We start from the raw sequence: 26,230 nt of genomic DNA, 5'->3' as shown, positions 1-26,230 counted from the left end.
GCCCAGGATTAAGTTCCTGTTCCCTGGCTGCAGCCTTGCCCGTCCCCGGTTGTTGTGGGCATTTGTGCAGTGAACCAGAGGATGGGAGATCTCTGTCTTTCAAATTAAAAAAAATTTTTAAGTGGCACAGTGTATATAGAATTATACTCAATGCTGGCACATACAAGGCATTGTTGGCTTAAAGAAAATGACTCAACAATTCAGTTGACCCGTGAATACTCTCTGCTCCTAACAGCCCACACCCCAGGCAATCTCTCTTGAGTTCCCTCTGCTCCCTAGGCAGTGTTCCTGGAGCTGTAGCCCTCTGGTGAGCAGCCCTGTATTTATTCTGACAGCCGGGCTGGGCCATTTGGAGAATGTATCAGTATCAAAGTCACCCTAGAGGCTCCCGGAGCTTGTCCGGGGATGGATACATAAAGTCCAGTTAATAAATAAACACACAGACATCAAGGCTGCCGGCTGTCGTAGTAACAAGACTTTATGTTTTCCTGGCTCCTGTCATCTTTGGGACTGAAGGCACTTAATGAATTAGTCTCGCTTGCAGAGCTCCTAGAGAAAAATACTGCCGTGTCTGTAACACACAGTCACGGGGACCGGCCAGAGGCCAGGCGCTCTGGTGGACACAGCCACCAGATCCCCAGGGTAGCTCAGCTCTGTGTGTTTCTTATCACAAAAGCAACAGCTGTATGCTAGAAAAATTTCAACTTACAGGAGTCAAAAGACAGAAATTAAAATCCCCAGTAACTCCGCCCACTTGGAGATAAACACAGTTAACATTTTGTAACACCCTCATATATACTACTCACATGTATTAGGGTTATACGGGGTTCATGCTGGCTTATAATTGTTTATGAGACAGAGAGAGAAAGCTCTCATTTATTCTGTATGTGGTTCCTTCCCCATTTGCCTGCATTGGCCAGGGCTGGCTTGGGGCTGGAGCTTGGAGCCGGATACTCAGTTCTGGTCTCCTGTGTGAGTGGCAGCATTATAATTACTTGAGCCATAGTCACTTCCACCCAGTACCTGCATTAGGAGGAAGACTGAATCAGGAGCCAGAGCTACGGATCAAACCCAGGCACTCTGGTGCGGGACACGGGCATCTTTTTTTTGAGAGGAAGAGTTACACAGAGAGGGAGAGACAGAGAATCTTCCACCTGCTGGTTCACTCCCCAAATGGCTGCAATGGTTGGATCTGGGCTGATCTGAAGACAGGAGCCTCCAGCTGGCGCCGCAGCTCAATAGGCTAATCCTCTGCCTAGCGGCGCCGGCACACCGGGTTCTAGTCCCGGCCGGGGCACCAGATTCTGTCCCGGTTGCCCCTCTTCCAGGCCAGCTCTCTGCTGTTTTCAGGGAGTGCAGTGGAGGATGGCCCAAGTGCTTGGGTCCCTCCACCCCATTGGAGACCAGGATAAGCGCCTGGCTCCTGGCTTCGGATCAGCGCGGTGCGCCGGCTGCAGCGCGCCGGCCACGGCGGCCATTGGAGGGTAAACCAACGACAAAGGAAGACCTTTCTCTCTGTCTCTCTCTCTCACTGTCCACTCTGCCTGTCAAAAAAACAAACAAACAAACAAACAAAAAAAAACAAACCCAGGAGCTTCCTCCGGGTCTCCCACGTGCATGCAGGGGCCCAAGCACTTGGGCCATCCTCCACTGCTTTCCCAGGCCATAAACAGGGAGCTGTACTGGAAGTGGAGCAGCTGGGACTCAAACCAGTGCCCAAATGGGATCCTGGCACTGCAAGCAGAGGCAGAGGCTTAACGTACTACGCCACAGCACCTGCCCTGGGCATGGGCATCTTTTTTTTTTTTGGACAGGCAGAGTGGACAGTGAGAAAGAGAGAAAGGTCTTCCTTTGCTGTTGGTTCACCCTCCAATGGCACCGCGCCGATCTGATGGCAGGAGCCAGGTACTTATCCTGGTCTCCCATGGGGTGCAGGGCCTGGAAGAGGGGCAACCGGGACAGAATCCGGCGCCCCGACCGGGACTAGAACCAGGTGTGCTGGCGCTGCAAGGCGGAGGATTAGCCTAGTGAGCCACAGCACCTGCCCTGGGCATGGGCATCTTAGCTGCTAAGTAAATGCTCACTTCCCTGTCTTATAACTTAACAAAATAGCACAATTCACGTGTTTCGACATCATTTTGACGTGACTGCCACGAGCAGGCATTTAGCCTTGTGGTCAAGCCACCAGATACGATGCCCTCATCCCACATGGGAATGCCTGCTTTCAGATTCCAGCTCTGTTCCCGACGCCAGCCTCCTGCCAGTCGCACCCTGGGAAGCAGCAGGTGATGGTGCTAGTGGTTGATTCCCTGTCGCTCACGTGGGGACCTGGACAGAGTTCCCAGCTCCTGGCTTCTGCCACTGTGGGCACCTGGGGAGTGAACCAGTAGGTGGGAGATCTGTATACTACAGAGATGTCCTGTTGTTCTGAAACTCTGAGATCAGCCTTGTGTCTCCTGCTCTGACGGTTCCGGAGCGCGTGGAGGAGTGGCGGGTTTGTAGAGCACACGCTTCTGGGTTACCAGGGGGAAGGAACTCTGGAGTCAGGTCGTGGGGAACCTCACAGCACAGACAGAGGCACACTGAGAGCGCACACAGCCGGGGACTTTAGAGTCTCCTGAGAGCAAGCAGGAGACCAGACAGGGTGCTGGACACCGCACACTTGTCCACTCCGGCTTGCACCTTGCTGTCGGCTGCCCCCTCCCCCCCCGAGACACAAACGCCACACGCAGTCAGGACGTGGCTCCTGCAGACCCCTCCGGCCTCCTCTCTTGGCTGTCGCTGGCCTGGCTGTTGGCGTTTGCCCTGCCATGCTGCTGGGTCCTTTGGGGCACTGTGCATTGTGCTAGGCTTGGTGAGCCCACTCTCTCCTGTTTCACTTGGGTTGCTGATTGTTGGAAACCAGCCACGGTAGCATGGCCTCCAGTTTTCTCTGATTCTCCCCCTTCCCCCCAGGCTGGACTAGCTTCCCTTCTTCAGCCCTCAGCCCCTCAAGCTACAGAATCACGGCACCCCTGTACTTTGCTATCACTTTGTGTGTCTCTCCCCACTGGATTTGGAGCTGCCTAGGTTGGTGGTTTTGTTTTGTTTTAAAGGCAGAGTTAGAGAAGGAGAGACAGATCTTCCATCCACTGGTTCATTCCCCAAATGGCTGCAATGACTGGGGCTGGACCAGGCAGAAGCCAGGAGCTTCTTCCAGGTCTCCTATGTGGGTGCAGAGGCCCAAGCACTTGGGCCATCTTCTGCTGCTTTCCCAGGTGCATCAGCAGGGAGCTGATGAAGTAGAGCAGCCAGGACTCTAACAAGCATCCATATGGGATACCGACACTGCAGGCCGTGGCTTTACTGGCTGCACCACAGCAATGGCCCTGCTCCTGGTCAGTGTCTCACAAAAACAGCAGGCATATGATGGACACTCCATCAATGTTACGAATAACGTAAAAGGCGTCCCAAAATAGAGCAGCCAACCTGAGGATCTGACCAAAATGCGTGAGGCTCCAGGAACAAGCAAGGCAAACCCAAGTCAGCCCCCATTTGCCCATCTGCACTGCCAGACTCCATGCTGCACTGGTCTGTTTCCTGCACCACTGTCCTATGTGCCTCAGCTTTCACAGGTTGTGTCCCAGTAAGCCCGCAGTAAGTTGAAAGCATCATAAGTAAAAAAATGCATTTAATACACTTAACCTACTGCACATCATAGCTTGGCCCAGCCTACCTAACATGTGCCTAAATACTTACATTAGCCCAGAGTTGTGAGAAGTCATTTTACACAAAGTCTGTTGGGTTTTGATCTTTCTCCAGGCTAGCCATGTGTGGTGTGATACTCTGGAGTATCCATCTGTGGACACTCTTAGAATATCGTGGCCTGCAAGGCCCTGCATGCTTGGATGGGAACACACAAAAGGCAGTAGACCCAACACTGTGGCCACACAACACAACACAGAGGGTCGCAAGAGAGGATGCCACGTATGGCTGGCCTGGGCAGAGATCAAAATTCAAAACCCCAAGTCCAGTGGCCACTGAGTGCGTGTCACTTCCACCCCGCTGCAGAGTGGGAAAATCATAAGTGAAGCCATGAAAGGCAGGACTATCTATAATCCTTTCTCAATGGGCTGCCACTCAGTAGACAGATGTTCTTCTTAAAACTCGACTCGGCAGCCACCGCTTTCCTACTGAGAACACTGTGCAAACGTGTGCACTGCTGGTGGGATACCACGGTCCACCACACACTCCATAATCCAGCCCCGCCTGTCTCCCCGGTCAGGCCCGTCTCGTCCCACTTGCTCCTCTGGTCCCCAGGCCCAGCCAATGAGCCACCTTCCCCCAAACAGCTGCAGCCCTTGCTTGCCTGGGGCTCCTCCCGTGCGAGGCACGCTGAGTCCCATAGTGCTCCTGTGACCAGCCCCTTCTCATTCCATGGCCCTCTGCTAATGTACTGCTGCATCCCCCAGGCCTCACACTGTAACTGGTCCCCTCTAATCTCTGCCCATACCCTGCTTGTCTCTTCAATCATTCTTCCACATCATTGTGTTTTTACTGTTCATCTGCTTGATACGCTTTTCATCCTCCCAACCAGGGAGGAGTGACTTTGCCCCTTGGAGACAACTGGTGCTATCTGAACACATTTTCTGGTTGTCACAGCAGCTTCTACACATCTAAGCGTAGAAGCCAAAGAGGCCGTTGAACAGCCTACAGTGCACAGCACAGCCCCATTCCCCCAACAAACAATTACTGGGTCCATGCTTCAGTAGTGCCAAAAGTGAGAAACTCTGCTCAAGGCTACAAGTTTACCGTGGTTTGCCCAGCACATGGCCCAGTGTCCGGCACATAGTGGGAGTTTAGGTTGTAGATGAATGAAAAAATGGATATGGGGTGCAGGGGAGTTACTAAATCTGTTTAACAACCAGTAGGGCACCTGACGATTCATCAGAGCTGATGTCAGCCGCAGCCAGGAGGAGGCGGCTCTGCCTCGCCAGGCATTCCTTGTTTGGTGGCTGTACGGTGGGGGAGTCTGGGTGTCCCTAGGGAGGGCCCGAGGAGCCCTAGGGGTGAAGGAACTCCAGGAAGCAGTGCTCACCAGCTGCTGAGAGAGCACATGGAGATGCTAACAACCTGTGTGGCCCTACCAGTGCCTGCGTGCCACAGTCAGTCCTGAGTGGCTGGCTGGCTGGCCAGAAGCCAAGACCCCCTGGGACACAGCCAGTGAGTTGAAGGGTGGGAGGGACAAGGAGGGACCTCTTTGTCTATGTGTTCGGAGAAGCTCTGTGCCCTTCCCACCTAACTCAGATTTCCCTAGAAAGAGCAGGCACGAAGTTTGCCAGAAGCCTTATGGGGCAGAGAGAGAGCAGATGGGATCAGGGTGGAACGTGAGCTTTTTTCCTCCTTTCTGTTGTTTTTCTCTCAAACAATGAAAGTTTCTGAGAAACTGTAGCTTTTACCCTCAAATATTGTAGTAAAATATCATTTAGATTCCAAAAGATCGAGAAGATACGGTTAGCATTTGTCTGCCCGTGGGGACACATTTGGAAAGATGATCTCGATTGAGGAAATCCAAACCAAGACCTTCCCAGGGCAGATCTGTGCATTCTCTGAGCAAGGCTGTGCTAATAGACAAAAAGAAGAAAAAACACAAGCGTGCCTGTCCATTCTGCCTTTCCCTATATGACCTCTTTAAGAAACAGGGCATCAAGAATCCAAAAATATCATCAACATCTACAACATCTACAAGCCTGTGCTCCCACAGCACGTGAACCAACGTCTCATTGGTTTCGCCACTTCCTCTGTCTCGGGAGCTCACTACAAGATCCTGCCCAGCAGCCGGGCTGAACAGCTCTGTTAACAGAGACTGCAGGCTGCAGAGGATGCTGGCTCTTAGCAGCCGTGTCCCCCTGAGATGTTCTCCACCCCTGCAGGACTTGTTCACATGGATCTCGTGTCGCGGCCACGAACCTGACAGGCACAGAATGTCTGGACAGCAGCTCCTGTTTCTGTAGACATTATCACATTGTCACAGTTGCTTGTGCTCAAAGACTGGCGAGGTGCTCCGTTCACAGTGCTTCCACTCCCCTTAGGAATGGTTTCACATCTTTGCCCTTCTGCTCACGCCCTTCCCCCCTGGATCCCCATCCTCCAAGGCCAGCAAGGATAAACCCCTTGATTTTCCTGCCCCCATTCCTAGCACAACCTAAAAATCTTAGCCAGGATTAGCCCAGTTCTCATCCTTTTGATTCCATGTTTAAAGGCAGAAGAAGCCCTCCTCCTGGTCAGTCCAGCCTCTCCTTTGTGGTCTAGGTCCTCTCTCCTCCTCCTCCTTCCAGCTCTATGGGTATTCTCTTTGCCTGTATCTGCCCCCCTTGGCTCTCTCCTCAGCCCATGGACACAGATTTTCCACTCTTAAAAAACATAACCCATGCGTTCTCATTCCCTTCCTCCCCACCCCCATAGTCAACTGTTTTCCTTCCAAACAAAGCTACTAGGAATAAAATTACCATCTCCACCTCTTTTTTTTTTTTAAAAAAAAAACACATTATTTTAAAAGAGCTACAGAAAGAGAAGGAGAGACGGAGATCTTCCATCTGCTGGTAGACCCCCTAGATGCTGCAACAGCCAGTGCTGGGCCAGGCTGAAGCCAGGAGCCAGGAGCTTCACCCAGGTCTCCCCTGTGGGTGGCAGGGACTCAAGCACTTGGGCCATTTTCTGTTGCTTTTCCCAGGCCATGAGCAGGGAGCTGGATTGGGAGTGGAGCAGCCGGGACTTGAACCAGCACTGACACAGGATGCCAGCGGCACAGGCAGAACCTTTGTCTGCCATGCCACGGCGCTGGCCTCTGAGAGCCTCCACATCTTTATAACCATCATCTGGGTGGTACTGCACTTCTCTGCCCCGTGCACAGGAAAACATCCCTAACATCTGTGTATAACTGCTGTTTCTACTTTCTCCCAACTTTTTCAAGCCAAATTCACTGGAATCTGTCTTCCAACTCTTACAGAAGCTGCTTCTGTGACCCCTGTACGGCCCCTTTCCGAACAGCCCACTGTTGAGTTAACATCGGTTAACATTTCTCCTCTTCGCTCGCTCACGATGCTCGCTACCTCTCCTGGTTCAACTCACGTCCACTCTGCTCCCTTACGCCTGGTTCTGCCTCTCCCCTGGTAAACACGAGTCTTCCCCAGGTTTCTCTCCTTCCTCCACCAAGCTTGCCTTAGGCACTCCCCTGCTGATGGACGACTCCCAAACCTAGATCGCTAGGTCAAACCTTCCTTGAGTTTCAAACCTGTACTGCCGGTGGCTCCTAGACTGTGTTCTTGGATCTCCCACAGAAATCTCCAGTTCAAATGGTCCCAAACAAACCTTATCCTTTTACCTACTCCTTTCTCAAAAGTGATTTTTCTCCTGTATTTTTTCCTCTTTAATAAATGTCACCACCATCCACCTAGTTCCCTAGCCTTGTGACTTGTCAGTCATCCAGGTCTCCTCTATCTCTCGCCTCACATCCGTCAGTCACCAACTCCTACCGATTTTCTCTCTTAAATGTTTGTAGAGCATGTCCCTTCTGTATTACCATGGCCTTCACTTGGCTTCTCATTAACTCTTTTTAAAAAATATTTATTTATTTATTTATTTGAAAGAGTTACACAGAGAGAGAAGCAGAGGCAGAGAGAAAACAAGAAGTCTTTGATCTGCTGGTTCACTCCCCAATTGGCTACAATGGCTAGAGATGTGCCGATCCGAAGCCAGGAGCCAGGAGCTTCCTCCAGGTATTCCCATGCGGGTGCAGGGGCCCAAGGTCTTGGGCCATCTTCTACTGCTTTCCCAGGCCATAGCAGAGAGCTGGATCAGAAGTGGAGTAGCCAGCGACTTTAGCCACTATGACACAGTGCCAGCCTCTTTATTAATTTGTTAGTTGCAATACATTTACTTCTTTTCCTGACTATCTACCCAACCCTACCCACTAACCTATACCAGGCACTCACCACCCCTCACTCTTCCAGATGTCTCATCAGCCTGGCTTTTGAGTTAGACCGAGGCCTTTAGGGCATGGGTCACGTCTAGTATTTTGCTGAATCCTGCAACGTGCCCAGCACAGCACCAGGTCTAGAGTAGATGCCCCAATGACAAACGAGGCCGCAGTGACACCTGCTGCTATGGGCAGGCTGGAACCATCAGCACCCTCGGATGAGGAGTTCTGTTTGCCTGATTCCTTTGACACAGTGAAAGAGTGTGCCCAGTGTCGGCACGACCTCAACAAAGAGGTTGGGAAATGGGTCACTGAGGTACCTGGGAAGGGACTCCAACAAGACATCACTGAGGGCGGAGCCCAGGTCAGAGACGCTGACTCCACAGGCCCCCGCTGGCACCTGCGCCTGCTGCTCGGGCAGTGCCTGGGGGCCTGGCACCCTGGAAACACAGCCTGCCTGCCTGGTGTCAGTTTTCCACCTTGGAAAGGAGAGGCAGTGGTTCAGCTCTCTCATGAACCTGCTCTGTTGTCCAGTATTAGAGTCTAGCGTGTTTTATTTCTGTTGTCTCACAAAAATCCTCATTTCTCGGAGGACCATGCTTTTGAGCACTCCTCACTGGACTCCCACCCTGTCGCTCCCCCTCTTCGTGGAGGAGCAACACAGGACCCTGCGCTGTTCTTTCTGTCTGCTCGGCCCTCCCCGGGTTTGCTGCTGGTTCTTCCCGGGTTGGCTACTATCCCTTCCACCTCCGTGGAAGGGCAGTTCCCCCTGGCCACATTCCCCACTTCCGCAGGGGAGCGGCACACCGCCGGCCGGTTCTCTCGGGGGCTGCACGGGTTCCCTTAGATGTTCCCCATAGATGTTCCTGGTGCATGCCGTCTCTCTCCTCCTTTATAGTCCTCCTCCGCCAATCCCAACTCGGCTGCCCACACGCCGAGTACGCTGCTCTCCAATCAGGAGCAAGTCCTACAGTTAATTGGTTGAACTGGAGGCAGCTGTGCGGAAGCTATTTACTTCTCTCCCAGCGCCATACTGTGGGAGAGCAGATGCATAGAACAAGTCTTAATTCGAGTAACTTAGTCTAGTCCGGATTGCTCCCCACAGATCCCCCTTTCTTTTTATTTTTTAGCGTTGATACGCGCCTGTCTTCGGTGTCCCGCGGCACACACTCTGCTCTACTTGCTAGAGTTGCCACAGGCTCTTACAAGTCCTATCAGGCAAACCGAATCCGGGTCCTCTCTTCGCCATGTTGTGAGGAGGTTTTTAGGCGCTGATGCGTGCCTGTGTTCGGTGCCCTGCAGCGCATGCTCTGCTCTGCCTGCAGGGGCTTACAAAACCTATCAGGCAAACCGAATCCAAGCCTTCTCATTGCCTTATTGTGGGGGAGACTTATTAGTGTTGGTTCGTGCCTATCTTCGGTGACCTGCAGCTCATACTCTGGTCGAGCTTTGCTGGCGCTTACCGCCTTAAATCAGGCAGACCGAATCCAAGCCTCCTAATTGTTGCATTGTGGGGAAGCTTTACTGATGTTAATTCGTGCCTGTCTTCGGTGACCTGCGGCTAGCCGCCCAGGTGCTCATCGCCTCACTAATCGGGCAGACCGAATCCAAGCCTTCTAATTGGCATGTTGAGGGGAGGCCTTATTTTTCTCTATTTCTCTATCTCCGGGCATTCCTACCTCTCCCATTTCACTTCTATCTTCCAGCATTCCCATTTCTCTTTTACTTCACTTCCAAACTTCTGTTTCTCTTATCCCCGCAGCTTCCCGGCACCTCGCCGCTTCAGCCCGCGCGCCTCTCTCATCTGCGCAGCTTCCCGGCTTTGCGCGGCTCGGCTTCGCGCGCTCCGCGGTCTCCACGCTTAACCCTTTCGCGTCTGAACCACGGCCTACGCCAGCGTTCCCTATCTATTCACGCCCCGTGCTCTCTCTGCACGCGGCGGCTTCCGCAAGTAACACAGCGTAGCTTGCGTCTCCACCACTAGCATTCAATCCAAGTTCCCCGGGCTAGCCTGGCGAATTCAACCCAGCGTACGTCTCCGCCCCACGGTTTGGCTTCCCGTCCTTTGCTCCCCGGGCTAATCAGACGGATCCCAACCTGGCTTGCGTCTCAGCTTCTAGTTTCAACTTTTCGCCCCCTATTCCCGGGCTAACTTGAGAATCCCAAAGTGGCTTTCGTATCCGCCTCGGCCTGCCCCCCGCGGCTTCAATTTCCCTAACATTTTTCTCTACCCGGTATGTTTCCCCAAGCTCTCCTCCAACGACATTCCTCCCTCATTTCTCCTGGCCTCTCCCCACAGTCCACGTCCGAGTCTGTTTGTTCTAGCTTTCACTTTCGCTTTCGACCTTAGAGATTTCTCCCAGCTTCCCCCCGTAGTCCGTATCTGAGTCTATGCCTAGGCTTTCAACAGCTTCCTCCGGCACCTCTTTCGTCCGGCTTTTCCCTAGGCTGTTTGCTAGTCTCTCTCTCTCCGGTATAGTCCGCATCCGAGTCTGTTTGTTCTAGCTTTCACTTTCGCTTTCGACCTTAGAGATTTCTCCCAGCTTCCCCCCGTAGTCCGTATCCGAGTCTATGCCTAGGCTTTCAATAGCTTCTTCCGGCTCCTTTTTCGTCCGGCTTTTCCCTAGGCTGTTTGCTAGTCTCTCTCTCTGATATTTTCCCAGCTCTTCCCGTTTCTTCCCGTTTCTTCCCTCCTAAGTTTTCTATCCGTCCCAGGTTTCCCATCCGAACTAGGTTTCCTATCCGAGTCACGTTTCTTCCCTCCTAAGTTTTCTATCCGTCCTAGGTTTCCTATCCCGAGCTAGGTTTCCTAATCCGAGCTAGGTTTCCTAATCCGAGTCACGGCACCATTATGTCGCTCCCCCTCTTCGTGGAGGAGCAACACAGGACCCTGCGCTGTTCTTTCTGTCTGCTCGGCCCTCCCCGGGTTTGCTGCTGGTTCTTCCCGGGTTGGCTACTATCCCTTCCACCTCCGTGGAAGGGCAGTTCCCCCTGGCCACATTCCCCACTTCCGCAGGGGAGCGGCACACCGCCGGCCGGTTCTCTCGGGGGCTGCACGGGTTCCCTTAGATGTTCCCCATAGATGTTCCTGGTGCATGCCGTCTCTCTCCTCCTTTATAGTCCTCCTCCGCCAATCCCAACTCGGCTGCCCACACGCCGAGTACGCTGCTCTCCAATCAGGAGCAAGTCCTACAGTTAATTGGTTGAACTGGAGGCAGCTGTGCGGAAGCTATTTACTTCTCTCCCAGCGCCATACTGTGGGAGAGCAGATGCATAGAACAAGTCTTAATTCGAGTAACTTAGTCTAGTCCGGATTGCTCCCCACACCACCCCACCCCCGGTCTTCCTCGCTTATTGGAAACTTTGGTGGGTTCCCCCTCTTGGTCTGAAACTCGGCCGTGCACGTCTGAACGTGCACAAAGATGACCTCTGCAAACTCCCGCCATCTCCTTGAAGCCAGTGGCTTTTGCTTTTACATTGTCCACCCACAACCACGGCCATACCTCGCACCCATTTCCACTGGAACTCTCTCTTTGGTCAGCCCTCCCCTGGACTGGTGTCGCAGTCTCCTGTCCGACCACTCTGCCTCCGTTCACGGTCAATCTTGACAATAAGACTCACCCCACCCCACCCCACTCTATCCTCCTCACTCCCCAACCCAAGCTATCCCCACACCGGCCACCACAGCAGTCTTTCCAACATGTGACCCAGAGGCGTCGGGCCTTCGTTCAAAGGTCTACGGTAGCCGCACATCTCCTTCAGGGTCAAGGCCTCCAGGCCAGCAGGCAGCACACACGGCTGCTGTCCTGCTTCTCGTGTCTGTATTCCGACTCAACTGAGTCACACGCCAGTTCTCCCTGCCCCCTCCGGGGCCCCTGGAGCCGCCTCCCGCCTGGAAAGGCCATTAGCTCTCATGGCCCAGCTCGGTCACCTGCTCACGTGGGCACAGCCAGGGGCTCTGGCTTCTGTACCCGCCAGCGATAGGAGCATTACAGCATTTCTCTTAATGGATGAGAGGGTGAGGGCAGGAACCTGCCTTGTCTTCCTGTGTCTGCTACAGGTGCAGGCCTGGCACCAACTCGGCTTTAACAGACATTACGCCAGGAATGCAAGAATAAGCTTCAAAGACACCCTGTCTTCTGTAGCTAAGTGAGGGCAGAGGATTGGACTCTGAAATTAATCGGACCTCCTCCTCCTTCACTCTGGCCCGGCGCCCTGCCTGTTTGATTAAATCCCCTGAGAGACTCCATCCTGGCTAAGCACCACACACAGATCCCTTGGCACTAATAGCACGAAGGTTTCTGAGTGCTTAGAGAAGAAAGAGATGCGTGCTTCAGAGACAGGAAGTGAGACAGGTGGTGGCAGAGAGATGGCCGTCTACTCCTGAGGTCCTGGGGGCATTGGTGAATATCGCCTATTCAAATCAATGACATGACAGGATGAAAATCAAAATAAAGGGGCTGGTGTGTGGTGTAGCAGGTTAAGTCACTGCCTGTGATGCCAGAATTCCTTTTGGGTACCAGTTCATGTCCCAGCTGCTCCCCTTCTGATCCAGCTCCCCAGTACAGCCTGGGGACAGCAGAGGATGGTCAAAGGGCTTGGGTCCTGCCACCCATGTGGGAGACCTGGATGAACCTCCTGGCTTCTCGGTTTGACCTGGCCCAGCACTGGCTGTTGCAGCCATCTAGGGAGTGAAGCAATGGATGGAAGATATTTTTTTCTCTCTCTCTCCCTGCCCCTCCAACTGTGACTTCCATAATAATAATATTTTTGTAATTCAGAAAATGGAAGAAAACTATTTTATAAATCTTTTATTTAACAAATACAAATTTCATCGGTACAACTTTAAGGATATAGTGGTCCCCCACCCCCTGCTCTCGGCCCACCTCCTACTCCCTCTCCCATTCCATTCTTCATTAAGATTCATTTGTTTATTAACTTTATATACAGAAGACCAACTCTATACTAAGGAAAAATTTCAACAATTTGCATACATACACACAACATATAAAGTACTGTTTGAAAACAAGTTTTGCAGTTTATTCTCACAGTACAACTCATTATGTACAGAGGTCCTACATGGGGAACAAGTGCACAGTGACTCCTGTTGTTGATTTAACAATTGACACTCTTATTTATGACGTCAGTGATCACCTGAGGCTCTTGTCATGAGCTGCCAAGGCTCATGACAAGCCCTGTCACTATTTAGACAAGGCCATGAGCCAAGTGGAAGTTCTCTCCTCCCTTCAGAAAAAAGTACATCCTTCTTTGATGACCCATTCTTTTCACTGGGATCTCCCAGAGATCCTTCATGTAAGATGATTGATTGATTGATTGATGCTGTATCTTGGCTTTCCTTGTCTGAAATGCTCTCATGAGCTTATCAGCCAGTCCAGAGTGCCTTAAGGGCTGATTCTGAGGTCAGAGTGCCATTTAGGGCGTTTGTCATTCTATGAGTCTGCTTTGTGGACTGCTTCCCATGTTGAAACATTCTCTCCTTTTTAATTCTATCTAATGTTATTAGCAGATACTTGGTCTTATTTATGTGATCCTTTTGACATTTAATCTTACCTATATGATCAATTAAACACTTAATATGATCACTTTAACACATAAAATGGCATTAGTACCACCCAGCTTAATGGGATTTGGAGTCCCATGGCAAGTTTTTAGCTTTACCCTTAAGGGGTAAGTCCATGTACTTTTGTTTTAAAGAAAGTTAAACTAGCAGCCTATACTTGCTCATCACTATGTACCAGTCACAGCTCTGAGGTAGGTGTCACGGTGATAAACCCTGTTTTACTGGTAAGAAAATGGGCCCAAGACACACGGCTAATAAGGCACTCCAGGACAATCATCTTTCTCCAGTTTCTTCCCTGAGTCCTCTCTGTCCTCATCACACCCCTCTAAGGTGAACTTCTCCCTCCATCCTGCCTCCCTCGCTGTCCACCTTCCGGTTTCTTTCTGTCTGCCCAGCAGCGACACCGTCCCCTTCCCATCACCCCACAGAAGCCGTGACATTCTGTACACCAGCCTTTTCTCCAGTTACCCAGAGAAACCGGAACTTCTCCCTCCTGAGGCCAGCCCCTCCCCCTGCCCCTTGCTGCTGCCCACCCATCTTTTCAGGATTGCACGATGGTTATCTTTCTTGTCATTCATTTCATTTATTGCAAGAATATTTAACAAAAGGCCTACCCTCCTAAAATATTTTTAAGTGTGTGATACAGTGTCGCTAGATATATCTGTCTGTCTCTCTCTGTGGTGTTATCTAGCAGATCCCCAGAACTCACTCATGTCCTGTAATACAAGTTCATGCTCATTGATTACTGACTCCCAGCCCCAGGCAGCCACCGTCTACTCCCCACTTCGTGAATCACTGTTTCAGACACCTCATGCACATACGAGTAGAATCACGAAGGATTGGTCCCTCTGTGACAGGCCGATTTCTCTCAGCACAGTGTCCTCAAGCTTCATTCCGATGGCAAACTTCCTTCTTTTCTAAGGCCGAACAATATTCCACTGCATATATGCTTGTATATACCACATTGTAAAAATATTCATCTGTCAGTGGACATTTACCATGGTGTGACACAGTAGGCTGAGCCTCTGCCTGCAGCACCAGCGTCCCATATGGGCCTTCATGTCCAAGCTGCTCCTCTTCCAATCCAGCTCCCTGCTGTGGCCTGGGAAAGCAGTGGAGGATGGCCCAAGTCCTTAGGTCCCTGCACCCACATGGGAGACCGGGAAGAAGTTCCTGGCTCCCAGCTTTAAATCAGCTCAACTCCAGCCATTGCAGCCATTTGGGGGAGTGAACGAGTGGATGGAAGACCTTTCTGTTTCTCAAATAAATGAATAAAATCTCAAAAAATGGACAGTTAGGCTGTTCCCATAGCTTGGCTATTGCAGATAATGCAGTGAATATGGGCGAATACTAATTTTTCCTTTCTCTTGGATAAATGCCCAGAAATACAATAGCTGGATCCATAAGGTAGTTTTGTTTTTAAATTTTTGAGGAACCGCCCTACATACTTTTCACAGTGAACATACCACTTTACATTCCCTGCACCGGAACACAAGAGTCCTGATTACTTCTCATTTTTGTCAACGCTAGTCTTTTGTTTTGATAACTGCCATCTTTTTTTGTTTTTTTTAAAGATGTATTTATTTTATTAGAGAGGCAGAGAGAAAGAGACAGAGAGGTCTTCCATCCACTGGTTCACTCCCCAAATGGCCGCTGCGGCTGGAACTGAGCCAATCTGAAGCCAGGAGCCAGGAGCTTCTTCCAGGTGCAGGGGAGCAAGGACTTGGGCCATCTTCTGCTGCTTTCCCAGGCCACAGCAGAGAGCTGGATCGGAAGCAGAGCAGCCGGGACTCGAACCAACGCCCGTATGGGATGCCAGCACTGCAGGCAGAGGCTTTACCCGCTATGCCACAACGCCAGCCCCTGCCATCCTTCTAACAGGTGCAAGGCGACACCTCAGTGTGGTTTTGATTTGCATTTTCCTGATGATCACTGAGCATCTTCTCATATAATGTTGGCGGTTTGTATGTTCTCTTTGGAGATACATCTATGAAAGTCCTTAGCCCATTTTTAAGTTGGGTTATTTGTTTTTTGGCATTGAATTTTAGGATTTCCACATATATGTTTTTTAAACTAACTCCTGATCATATATATGGTTTGAAAATATTTTCTCTCATTTTATAGGTTTCTTTTCAAATTGTTGATTGTTTCTGTTTGTTTTGCTTTTGTGGCTTGTGCTTTCCATTTCCATAAAACCAGTAGGAAACCCAGCATCATGAGGTTTTTCATCTGTTTTTGTCCAAGAGTTTTACACTGTCAGGCCTTATGTTTATGTCTTTAATCCATTTTCAGTTGATTTTTGTGTGTGGCATAAGATAGGGGCCTGGTATCAGTCATTTGCATGTGGATAACTCATTCTCTTATACGCCATTTGTTTAAGGGATGATCCCTTCCCTGGTGTGTATTCTTGGCACACTTGTTGCACTTTAATTGACTATGTATGGACTTATTGCTGGGCTCTCTTCTGTCCCATTAGTCTACATGTCTGTCTTTATGTCAGTAACATACTGTTTTAATTAATGTAGCTTTGTATTGTGTGTGTGTTTTTAAAGATTTATTGAAAGGCAGTTAGGGAGAGGCAGAGGCGGAGAGAGAGAGAGGTCTTCCATCTGCTGGTTCACTCCCCAGATGGCTGCCAATGCCCAGGGCCGGGCCAGAGTGAAGCCAGGAGTTGGGAACCAGGGGCTTCATCTGGGTCTCCTGTGTGGGTGGGCGGGCCCAAGTATTTGGGCCAATCTCTGCTGTTTTCCCAGGAGCATTAGCAGGAACAGAATGAGAAGTGGAGCAGCCGGGACTCAAACTTGTTTCTGTATGGGATCCTGCACTACAGGCAGCAGTTAAACCCTCCGTGCCACAGCACCGGTCCCCAGTTTGTATTGTATTTTAAAGTTAGGAAGTGTTCTTTTTTAAGATGTTGGCTCTTTGAGGTCTTCTGTGGTTCGATATGATTATTAGTTTGTTTTTACTTCTGTGAAAAATGCCACTGAGATTTTAACAGACTACACTGAATCTGAAGATTGCATAGGGTGGTATGGATGTTTTACCCATGTCAAGTCTTCCAATCCATGAACATGGGATATATTTCTATTTGCTTATGTTAGTATTTTATTAATTTCAAAGTTTCCAGTGTAGAAGTCTTTCACTTCCTTAGTTAAGTTTATTGCTAACTATTTTTTGTGCTATTATAAATGGAATTATTTTTCTAATTTCCTTTCTGGATAGCTACTCTTAATGCATACAAGTGCAACTGGCTTTTGCATTGTTTCCTGCAACTTTACCAAATCTGCTTATTCATCCTAATAGTTTTTTTTTGTATACTCTTTAGGGTTTATATATATATATATATATATATATACACACACACACACACACACACATACATACATACATACATATACCATGTTATCTGCAAACAGCGATAATGTTGTTTCTTCCTTCCTGATCTGGATACCTTTCATTTCTTTTTCTGCTGGATTGCTCTGGCTTGACTTCTTGTACTGTGTTGAGTATTAGTGGCAAGAGCAGGCATACTGGCAGTATTCCTGATCCAAGGAAAAGCTTTCTTTCCCACCATAGACTATAATGTTAACTACAGGCTTTCCACTGGTGTTTAAATATGGTCAATTGTCTCCCATTAAAACACAACAGGAGTGGGTATTGTGGTGCAGGGGGTTAAGCCACTACTTAGGATTCCCATGTTCCACATCAGAGTGCTGGTTTGAGTCCCAGTTATTCTGCTTAAAAACATAAAATAGATTTATTTATATTTGAAAAGCAGAACCACAGATGGAGAGAGATCTTCCATGTGCTGGTTCACCCCCAAAATAGCCACAATGGCCAAGGCTGGACCAGGCTGAAGCCAGCAGCCAGGAACTCCATCTGGGTCTCCCACATGGGTGGTAAGGGTCCAAGTACTTGGGCCATTTTCTGCTGCGTTCCCAGGCACATTAGTAGGCAGCTGGATTGAAAGTGGAGCAGCCAGGACTCAAACTGGTTATCAAACAGGAGATGCCGGCGTTACAGGAAGCTGCTTAACCTGCTGTGCCACGACGCCTGTCCTGCTACTCCACTTCCTGCCAGTGCGTGCTGGGAGGCAACGGATGACACCTCAAGTGTCTGAGCTCCTGCCACCCACGTGGGATGGAGTTCCTGACTCCCGGCTTCAGCCCGCCCCAGGCCTGACAGTTCCAGGTATTTGGGGAATAAGCCTTTCTCTTCCTACTCCTTTCAGGTAGATGAAAATAAACAAACATTAAAAAAAAATCCTATCTCTCTGACTCTTAACAGTCAAACCTCTGGGAAGACCTATTGATCTGCACAGTCTCTGTCTCGTCACCTTCCACCGTCTCTTCCACTTGCTCCTGCTTGAACCACCTGTGCGCGCCACAGGTTCAGGCCATGGGCGTTCCTACGTCCTCAGCTTACTGACTTCTCAGAGGTACCCACGCTCTCTCCTTTCCAGGACCACCTTCCTTCTAGGACAGATTTAATCCTCGGATTCCTGTCCTAAGCGCATCTTCCGTCCCGAGGCGGTCTCACCCACGCCACGGCTCCAGCGGCCCCCGGGTCGGATGACCTGTGTACCTGCGTGCACCTGCGTGCACCTGCCCTTCTGATTCCTGCACTCAGTGGCTCTGCCTCCTCAAGTGCCCCATGGCTAAGCTTCCCCCATGCTACTCTCCCTAAATCCCAGTTCTCTACCATTGTTTCCTGTCTCAGGGAACAGTACCACCACCCCTGGTCTAAAGCTGGAAGCCTAGGACTCGTACTCAACACCTTGCCTTTCGACTCTCAGATCCAAATCATTATACTCCGTTTCACCCCGTAGAACCTCTCAGTCTTATTTTATCTGCACCCTCTACAAACGTCCCACGGTTCTCCTAGCAGGTTTGCCTGGATCTTGCCTACCTCAGATACACTACATATCTATACAGCTAGAGAGATTGTTTCACAGTAGAAAATTTGACTGTGTCTCTCTCCTGCTTAGGTACCTCCATGACTACCCATCACTTTTAGGATCAACATCAGAACGCTTTATGTGGCTGACCAAATCCTGCATGTTCTAACCCCTTTGCAACTTCTTCTGCTTATCATGTATAAGTCTCTCACCCTGAACCCTAGCTCTGCTGGCCGTTGGCACCCCAGAATGCCATGTTCTGTCTAGCTGCAGCCTTTACGGTTCCTGCGATATCCTCTCCCAGCTCCCAAACTCCACAGCCCTCCTTAGCTCCTACTCATCCTTTGTTGTTCCGTTCAGTCACCACCCCCTCCGCTGACCTCCCAGATCCTCTGAGATGGCCTCAGTCCCCTCTTAGACATTCGTCTACACCCGTGTACCTCTGCCTTCCAGCTTTCACTGCAGTGCACTGTACGTGTGTTTTGTAACTAATTTGTTTCTCTGCAATGACTTTAGGCTCCACGAGGCCTGGGGCTCAGCACTCCCCACCCCGCACTGTATTCCAGGTGTCATCCAAGAAACACTTGGTGATGTCTTGATGAAAATACAGTCCAGGCTGGCGCTGTGGCTCACTAGGCTGATCCTCCACCTGCTGCGCCGGCACCCCAGGTTCTAGTCCCGCTTGGGGCACCGGGTTCTGTCCCGGTTGCTCCTCTTCCAGTCCAGCTCTCTGCTGTGCCCTGGGAAGGCAGTGGAGGATGGCCCAAGTCCCCCAATTCATTGAAGAAAAAAAGGGCTGATAGGAAATTCTGAATGGAAATCTTTTTGCTTCATAAAGTTTTCTCAACACTGGAGACATGCAATTCCACGTCTATGACAGACCCTAGCCCAAGGTGCACTCTGATTTAGCTCAAAATTGTATTTACAGCTATCTTAATAGACGGCTATTTCACGATATTCTCTAAAGAGCACCATGATTTCCACGGGTTTCAGGATACTGACAAGTTTTTGAAACACACTGGCCAAATCCAAAGAAAGTTTTTTTTTTTTTTGTTCTCTGATTTGTTCTCTTGATGGTATCTGATACTGCTTAGCATGCTGCTTATTCATTTTAGCAACCAGAACTTATAAGCGCACTTTAGAAATGTAGCAGAAAAGTAGAATTAAAAATGCTTATTTTGGTGCAATAAAATGGAAATCTGTGCAGTACTTTCATGAAACACATTCTCCATGAACTTTTAGAAGACCCTTCTCATGCACAGGATTCAAAAATTTTTTAAAGAGTTATTTATTTATTTGAAAAGTGAAGTTACACACAGAGAGAGGGGTCTTCCATCTGCTGGTTCACGCCCTAAATGGCTGCAATGGCTGGAGCTGCGTCCGTCCAAAGCCAGGAGCCAGGAGCTTCTTCCGGGTCTCCCACATGGGTGCAGGGGCCCAAGGACTTGGTCCATCTTCTACTGCTCTCCCAGGCCACAGCAGAGAGCTGGATTGGAAGTGGAGCAGCTGGGACTTGAACCGGCGCCCATATGGGATGCCGGCACTGCAGGCAGCGGCTTTACCCCCATGCCACAGAGCCGGTCCCTGAAGTACTTTTATGTTGAACACATACCATACTTCCCCATAGCCTTTTGTGTTTGCTTCTGCAGTGGCACTTGGATCTTCCATGTCCTGGGTGACCCTGGAGGGTCCAGGGCCCCTGGCTCCTCTTTTGCTGTCTCTCCAGTCAGCCCAGCACTTGTGCTAGGCACACACTGGGACTGGGGCTGTTGATTACAGGAATGTGGGAGTAAGCGAATGACTGTAATGGTGACCCTCTTCAATGACTTGCAACAACAGAGCAGTGGATGCCACACATCTCAAGTACCATCTGTTGTTATCCTAACGAGTAAGATGAACCTAATATAAACTCAGAACTTTCTAAGTCTTGTGAATTTCACCTCTAAAATCTGACCCATCATCGAGTGCCGCCTGCAGTGCCGGCATCCCATATGAGTGCTGGTTCGAGTCCAAGCTGCTCCACTTCTGATCCAGCTCTCTGCTAGGGCCTGGGAAAGCAGCAGAGGATGGCCCCAGTCCTTGGGCCCCTGCACCCATGTGGGAGACCCGGAAGAAGCTCCTGGATTCTGGCTTTGCATCAGCCCAACTCTAGCCATTGTGGTACCTGCGGAGTGAACCAGCGGATGGAAGACCTCTCTGTCTCTCTCTCTCTGCCTCTGCCTCTCTGTAACTCTGCCTTCAAATAAGTAAATAAATCTTTTAAAAGAAGAGAAAACAATACATGGTGACTATTTTATGGGGATAAACAATTTCATTCTCTAAGTGCTTTAAAATGCCATATAGCATGTCCAGGGCAGAAACTGTATAAAGGCATTCCTTCAGTAGATGTTTTCTTTAAACATTTCATTTCTATTGTAACCCTATGCCTTTGCCCAAGCTGTTCTCTGAGTTCTGCCCTTTCTCCTGAGCTTGTCTATCAAAATTATACTTTATCTTCAAAGGCCATTTCACACATCACTTCTTCCGAGACCTCACTACTCTCTCCAAATTGCCTGCGCCAGCCCGATTGCTTTAGTCCCTTTGCACCTGACAGCATGTCCACATGTTCCCCTCCCACGCCGCCTTGTGAGCAGCCTGAGCTCACGGAGCCTGGGGACCATGCCTTGCTCATCTCTGTCTGCCCAGTGCCTTGACCAATAGGCATTTTCTGAATTCAGATGTGCTAAGCTGATCATCTACTACCAGTACGCTATGTAAACATACATATTTTTTTTGGTCATAGGTAACTTTGTAGCAGTATTATTTCCCTAGAGCAGTTTTGCAGCTTCCCCTCCCCTGGCTGGGTCCTGGCCGCCTTCGCTGAGAGCCCGGGGCTGCCTTCTGGTTTCCAGGCCTGTGAGCAAAAAGCAGCACAGAGAAAAGGCAGCTGCCTCGTGCGCTCTAGAATTTATCTAGGGACAAATTCAAGCTGTTTCTTTCTGAAATGGAATGGGGGTCAGAGGTGAGCCTTGGCTACCGAGCCGCGTGGGAGGAGGAGGAGGTTCACAGCCAGCCCGGCTCCCGGCTCCCAGACTGCGTTTTCCAAACAGCAGAGCGGCTCCCAGCGCTGAGGGCAGGCTCAGCGGCCGCCCCTGCCGATCCTGCTTGCTGCGTGCAGACACACGGCCTCACAAGCCCCTCTGCACAGCCTCCCTCACTACCGGCGCCTGGCCCAAAGCGGTGGCATCTTCCCCGCCCCTCTTCCCTGGAGCACACAGCACTAACGCACACACAGAGACAAAAGTAAGAGACGCGAACCCAGCATATGGACTACTTCGGCCCTGAACCGTGCCTTGTACAGATCTACGCGTATCGCAGAGATTCCAACTCATCCATCAAAGCCCAGCCCCACGCCGTTATAACCCAAACCCGGTCGTAAGCAGCCGTGTGACGCCACTGGGCCCGTGCTGCAGGTCACTGTGGAGGAGATGGAAAGTCAGAGCGAGGACAGCCCGAGGAGACATGGCTCGACACCAAAGAGCCTGGGCTGTCCCTCCTGAGCTCAGGAGCCTGAAGGAGACAGTGTAGGTAACAGTGCTCAGCAGAGAGACTGGAACAGAGAAAGCTCTCAAAGGCTTCCCCCTAACGGGGCTGGAGGACCCACCATAGGTAGCTGGAAGCAAGGGTCTCCTCCACCGCCTCTGCTGTTCAGCAGCCCACCCTACTTGCAAAAGGGAAGGCAGTTTCTAATGCCTGCCCCCGTCTGCTGCCCGTGTCCACTGGCTTCCAGGCTCGGAAGGGAACTCCAGCGGGGGAGGGAACCGGGCTGCACGTCTGTGCTGATGGGAAACAGCAGGACGCAGCCAGCACCCCCGTGGCTGGTGCTCCTCCGGGGCTAGTGCAGCTCCGGACCCCACGTAATGTTCAAACCCTCTCTTTCAAGTGGATCTCCTTTCCTCCCCCTTTGGAGGTTCAAACGCAATACCAGAAATAGACCTCCTACATATCTTCTGCCCTTGCCATCCAAACACAAGGTTCCTCTTGCTCCTGTTCCTGATGCTGTCCAGTCACTGGTATGTCATCCCGCACCAGGGAACGGGGCAGCAAAGGGGGGAGGAGTGTTTCTGTTTCTTCATGTCATTCTCAAGCCAGATGATCAGATCTTGCTTACCGGGCTCAGAGAGCCTGCTGTCCAAGGACACCTCTCCCCACAGATTTCTAAGCAACTCTGCACGTTTCAAAGGGATTTTGGATGGCCCAGATACTGGGCCCCGTGTGGTCTCACAGCCCCTTGGCTTTTAATTTGAAGGGAACCTCTCCAGCAAGCTGGAGGGGATGGGGGCATCGCCCCACACTGTTCAGCTGCAGAAGGAACACATCTGTAGTTAGGCAAGGATTGTTCCATGGTTAGTACAGTCACATGGTCCAACACTGAAAAGCTACAAAAGGCTATGCAGGTCCACGCTTCCAGGGGCAACAGACAGGGTTTGTGTCTGTAGTTGGGCATATACAAGCCAGCGTCTTAGAAGTCTCCTTTCCTTTCCTGTATCAAGTAGCATATCACACACATCCTATACATTGTTGCATTTTCCACTTAGCCATAGAGCTTGGAAGTAACTCTGTATCAGTCATCCAGTAACATTCTTCACTCTGAAGAATTAAAGCACAGCATTAGACCCTCGTGATGTACCATCACATAGGAAACAAGACCCCCTTGGGTGAGCACCTGGGTTATTCTTTCATAGCTCAAACCGTGCTATTATGTACCTGTATCCTTGAGTTCATACATACATACACCAGTACAACAGCAAGTTAAATTCCTAGAAACAGAATCATTGGGTCAGATGGCGTGCACACTTCTAACCATGACAGGTGTTTCCAAAATGCCCTCCAAAGATGTTATACCGATCCATTCTCTCGTCAGCCACATTCATCCAAGCGCCTGTCTGTCCAGAACCTCACAGCTTATCCAGCTTTTTGGTGTTCGCTAACCGCAAGGTAGGTGAGTGTGCCCATCACTGCAGTCTGCACTTCGTATCTGAGACTGCAAGCCTCTGGGTACACACCCAAGCCCTGAGTCCTGGAGCGAATCAAGGGCATCCAGTATTACCAGGCCAGCCCCTCCCCTGCAGCTGAATGGAGCCACACACACACACCCTGGAGTCTACAGATACCAGTCTCTATGCGTGATGGCTCTGGGTCTGCAGCTACTGTGCGTTGTACCTGTTCTAATGGGAGGATGGTGGAAGCAGAGACATGGCTCCAAGCTCAGCGCTGCCAATGACTAGCTTGATCTCAGCAAATTATGTAGTCTCCCCCGAACTCACGGAAAATGAGGATAGCAATATTGTTTTTGCAAAGCGTGTGCCTGGCACACAGGAGGTGCCGTAATACACGAGTAATACAGAGTAATACCGAGTAATACGTAATACCGAGTGAGTGAGTGATGATGATAAACCCCAGGGCACTTCTCACACCTGACAGACCCTGCCGGGGCTCAGCCAAGGCCGAACGGCTCTTCCCTTAGCTGGCACCCAGAGGACGCCCAGCTCCTCTCCAGCCACCTCAGCCCTTCTACCCGAGGGCTGGGCTCTTCCGGGCCAGACTGCCCTGTTGCCAGATGACGCTTGCACGCAGGCTGAGGCACCCCTGGGACCAAGCAGCCCTCATTTCCAATTACAGTCGGGCAGCCAGAGACACAACAGAGACCCCTTGCTCTCAGCAGCACGAGAGTCCGCCTTGGCCTTGGCCTTTGCAGAATGCTGTTTCTGATGAGGTCACCCAATGCAGGCGGGAGTGCTAGTGGGGCCCACGCTAGGGTTTCTGCCTAGAAATGTGACCGCCCACTCGTTTCCCATTCAGGCCCCTGCCTGTCTCCCTGCAACCTCTGGTTGGTGAGTGTAAGTGGATGGTGGCTGGGCGACACCGGGCTGCAGTCGACTTGCCCGACGCTATGGCCGAACCAGCAGAGACGCCAAAACATGGACCCTTTCCCCACACCACCACCACCACCACCACCATGTACTGGTTTAGGATCCCCTCCGGCCCGGGAACCGGCACCGGGAAAGGTCTGGTAATGTTTTCAGAGGATCCACCTCGGCCTTCCCCCTCCCCGGAGACAGCAAACCCCTCCCCCGAGACACAGTGAACAGCAGCACGTCTCAAGTCTGTTTCCACACAATACAAAACGCAGGGCTCTTTCAGACGCTGGAGGACAAACAGGGCATAGCGATCTGGCTGCGCAGACGTCCGCTGCTGCCTATCCAGATTCGAGGCCCTGTAGCCTGCCCTGAGGACCCCACCCCAACTCGGGTGCTCCAGTGTGGCCAAGCACGGAGCGTGGGGCTGGAGGGTCAGACCCTAGAGGACAGGAGAAAGTCCCCCAACCAACTTGGGGCCTGGTGGCTGCACCACGCCCACGTTTAACCTGCCCGGAAAAGCCAACTTCCAGGACCCCGCGGATCCACCCGCAGAAGCAGAAACCCTCCGTAGCACACCAAGACGTGGGCGGTGCGTGTGGCCCTGGGGCGCGGCAGAGGGACCACATCTCCAGTCCCGCGCGGCCCCCGGTGCTCCTGACTCCAGGTGACCGCCCGAGCAGCACCGTGCGGGCCTGTTCCCGACGCTGCTTTCCGCGGTCCCCGCGCCAGCTCTTGTCCCGGCTGCACAGGGCCGCCGGAGACCCCGCACGCCCACTCTGGGGCCTCGGAGCGAGCGGACAGTGGCCCCGAGAGAGGGCCCGGCCTTAGGGAGGCGATCGCCCTCCAGCTGGCGCGGGGCTGGATCGCTGGCAGAGGCGCCTCTACCCGCAGGCCCCGCCGCTTGGCTGCTACCCTGCGCCGCGAGAGCACTCGTTATTTGGTGAAACTTCAGAAAAATCGTCTCCAAACGCGGCCCAGGTCCCAGGGCTGCCCAGAGTCGCCCGCACGAGCCAGGACGCAAAGACCGACGGCGGCGGAGCAGCCGGTAGCGCGCGCCAGCCCCGCGCCCACTCACGCACGGTCCCCAGCCCCGCGCCCCTGCGCTCCCGCGAGGGAGGCCGAGTGGTCCCCGGGTGATCCCGGGAGGCTGGGCGCAGCCTCGGCGCCCGCGTGAGGTCGGAGACGAGCCGAGGCGAGGGGCTACGGCGCGGCACGGGGACGGTGACCCGGCGACTCCGAGGCTGGAGACGCCCCCCGCGAGCCCGCGCCCCTCCGTGGATGGCGAGAGCCTAGAGCCGACCCAGACCCAGTCGCGCACGGCGACCTCAAGCTTGGGGCGGGCAGAGGAAGGTGGTTCCCGGGGCGCTCTTACCCGAGTGTCGCGGCGCCCTCGGAAGCACAGCCGGCCGAGCGCATGGGCGCGCGGGGAGCCGGCGCCGCGGCGGGGTCCTCGGCCCGCGGGCGCCCCGCCCCGCCCCCTGCTCTTTGTCCGCGCGCAGCAGCTGCGCCCGGGCGGCGGCTCCCGCGTCCCTCTCCCACGGGGTCTGCGCGCGCCCTTCCGGGCGCCGGCTGCTGGGGAGGCCCACGTGAGGCTGCTCGGCCCTCCCCGGCGCGGCGCGCGGAGAGCCCCATCGCCGCTCCAGGTGGCCGGGCTGGGGGCAGGTACCGCGCAACCTGATTGGCGCTGGCCGGAGTCCTGGGGGAGAGCCCCAGGAGAGAGGACGATTGCGCCGGGGCGCAGCTGGAGCCTGCAGAACCACTCCCCTCGGCCTTTTTCCCCAAGAAATATAAACTCGGGAGCCGGCGCCCCAGCGCAGGGAACTTTGCGCGCTGCAGAGGCGGCCCAACACGCACAATTTGCAGACAGCGAGGATCCCGGGGACCAGGGTGTGTCG

At 52.1% G+C, this 26,230-nt stretch overlaps 1 protein-coding gene across 1 annotated transcript in view; it reads right to left on the bottom strand.

Annotated features, from left to right (window-relative positions):
- LOC100349411 (protein FAM163A) overlaps positions 1-25,846 on the bottom strand; it is a 77,729-nt gene extending 51,883 nt beyond the window's left edge. The window contains exon 1 of the mRNA XM_002715008.5: positions 25,708-25,846. The gene's annotated coding sequence lies outside the window, so the exon portion shown is untranslated. The remainder of the gene's footprint in view (positions 1-25,707) is intronic.
- Between the last annotated feature and the right edge of the window lie 384 nt (positions 25,847-26,230).

This window comes from Oryctolagus cuniculus, chromosome 7, assembly GCF_964237555.1.
Source record: "Oryctolagus cuniculus chromosome 7, mOryCun1.1, whole genome shotgun sequence".
Lineage (NCBI taxonomy): Eukaryota > Metazoa > Chordata > Mammalia > Lagomorpha > Leporidae > Oryctolagus > Oryctolagus cuniculus.
Note: the sequence above shows the minus strand (reverse complement) of the source record. Positions and strands in the feature narration are given on the sequence as shown.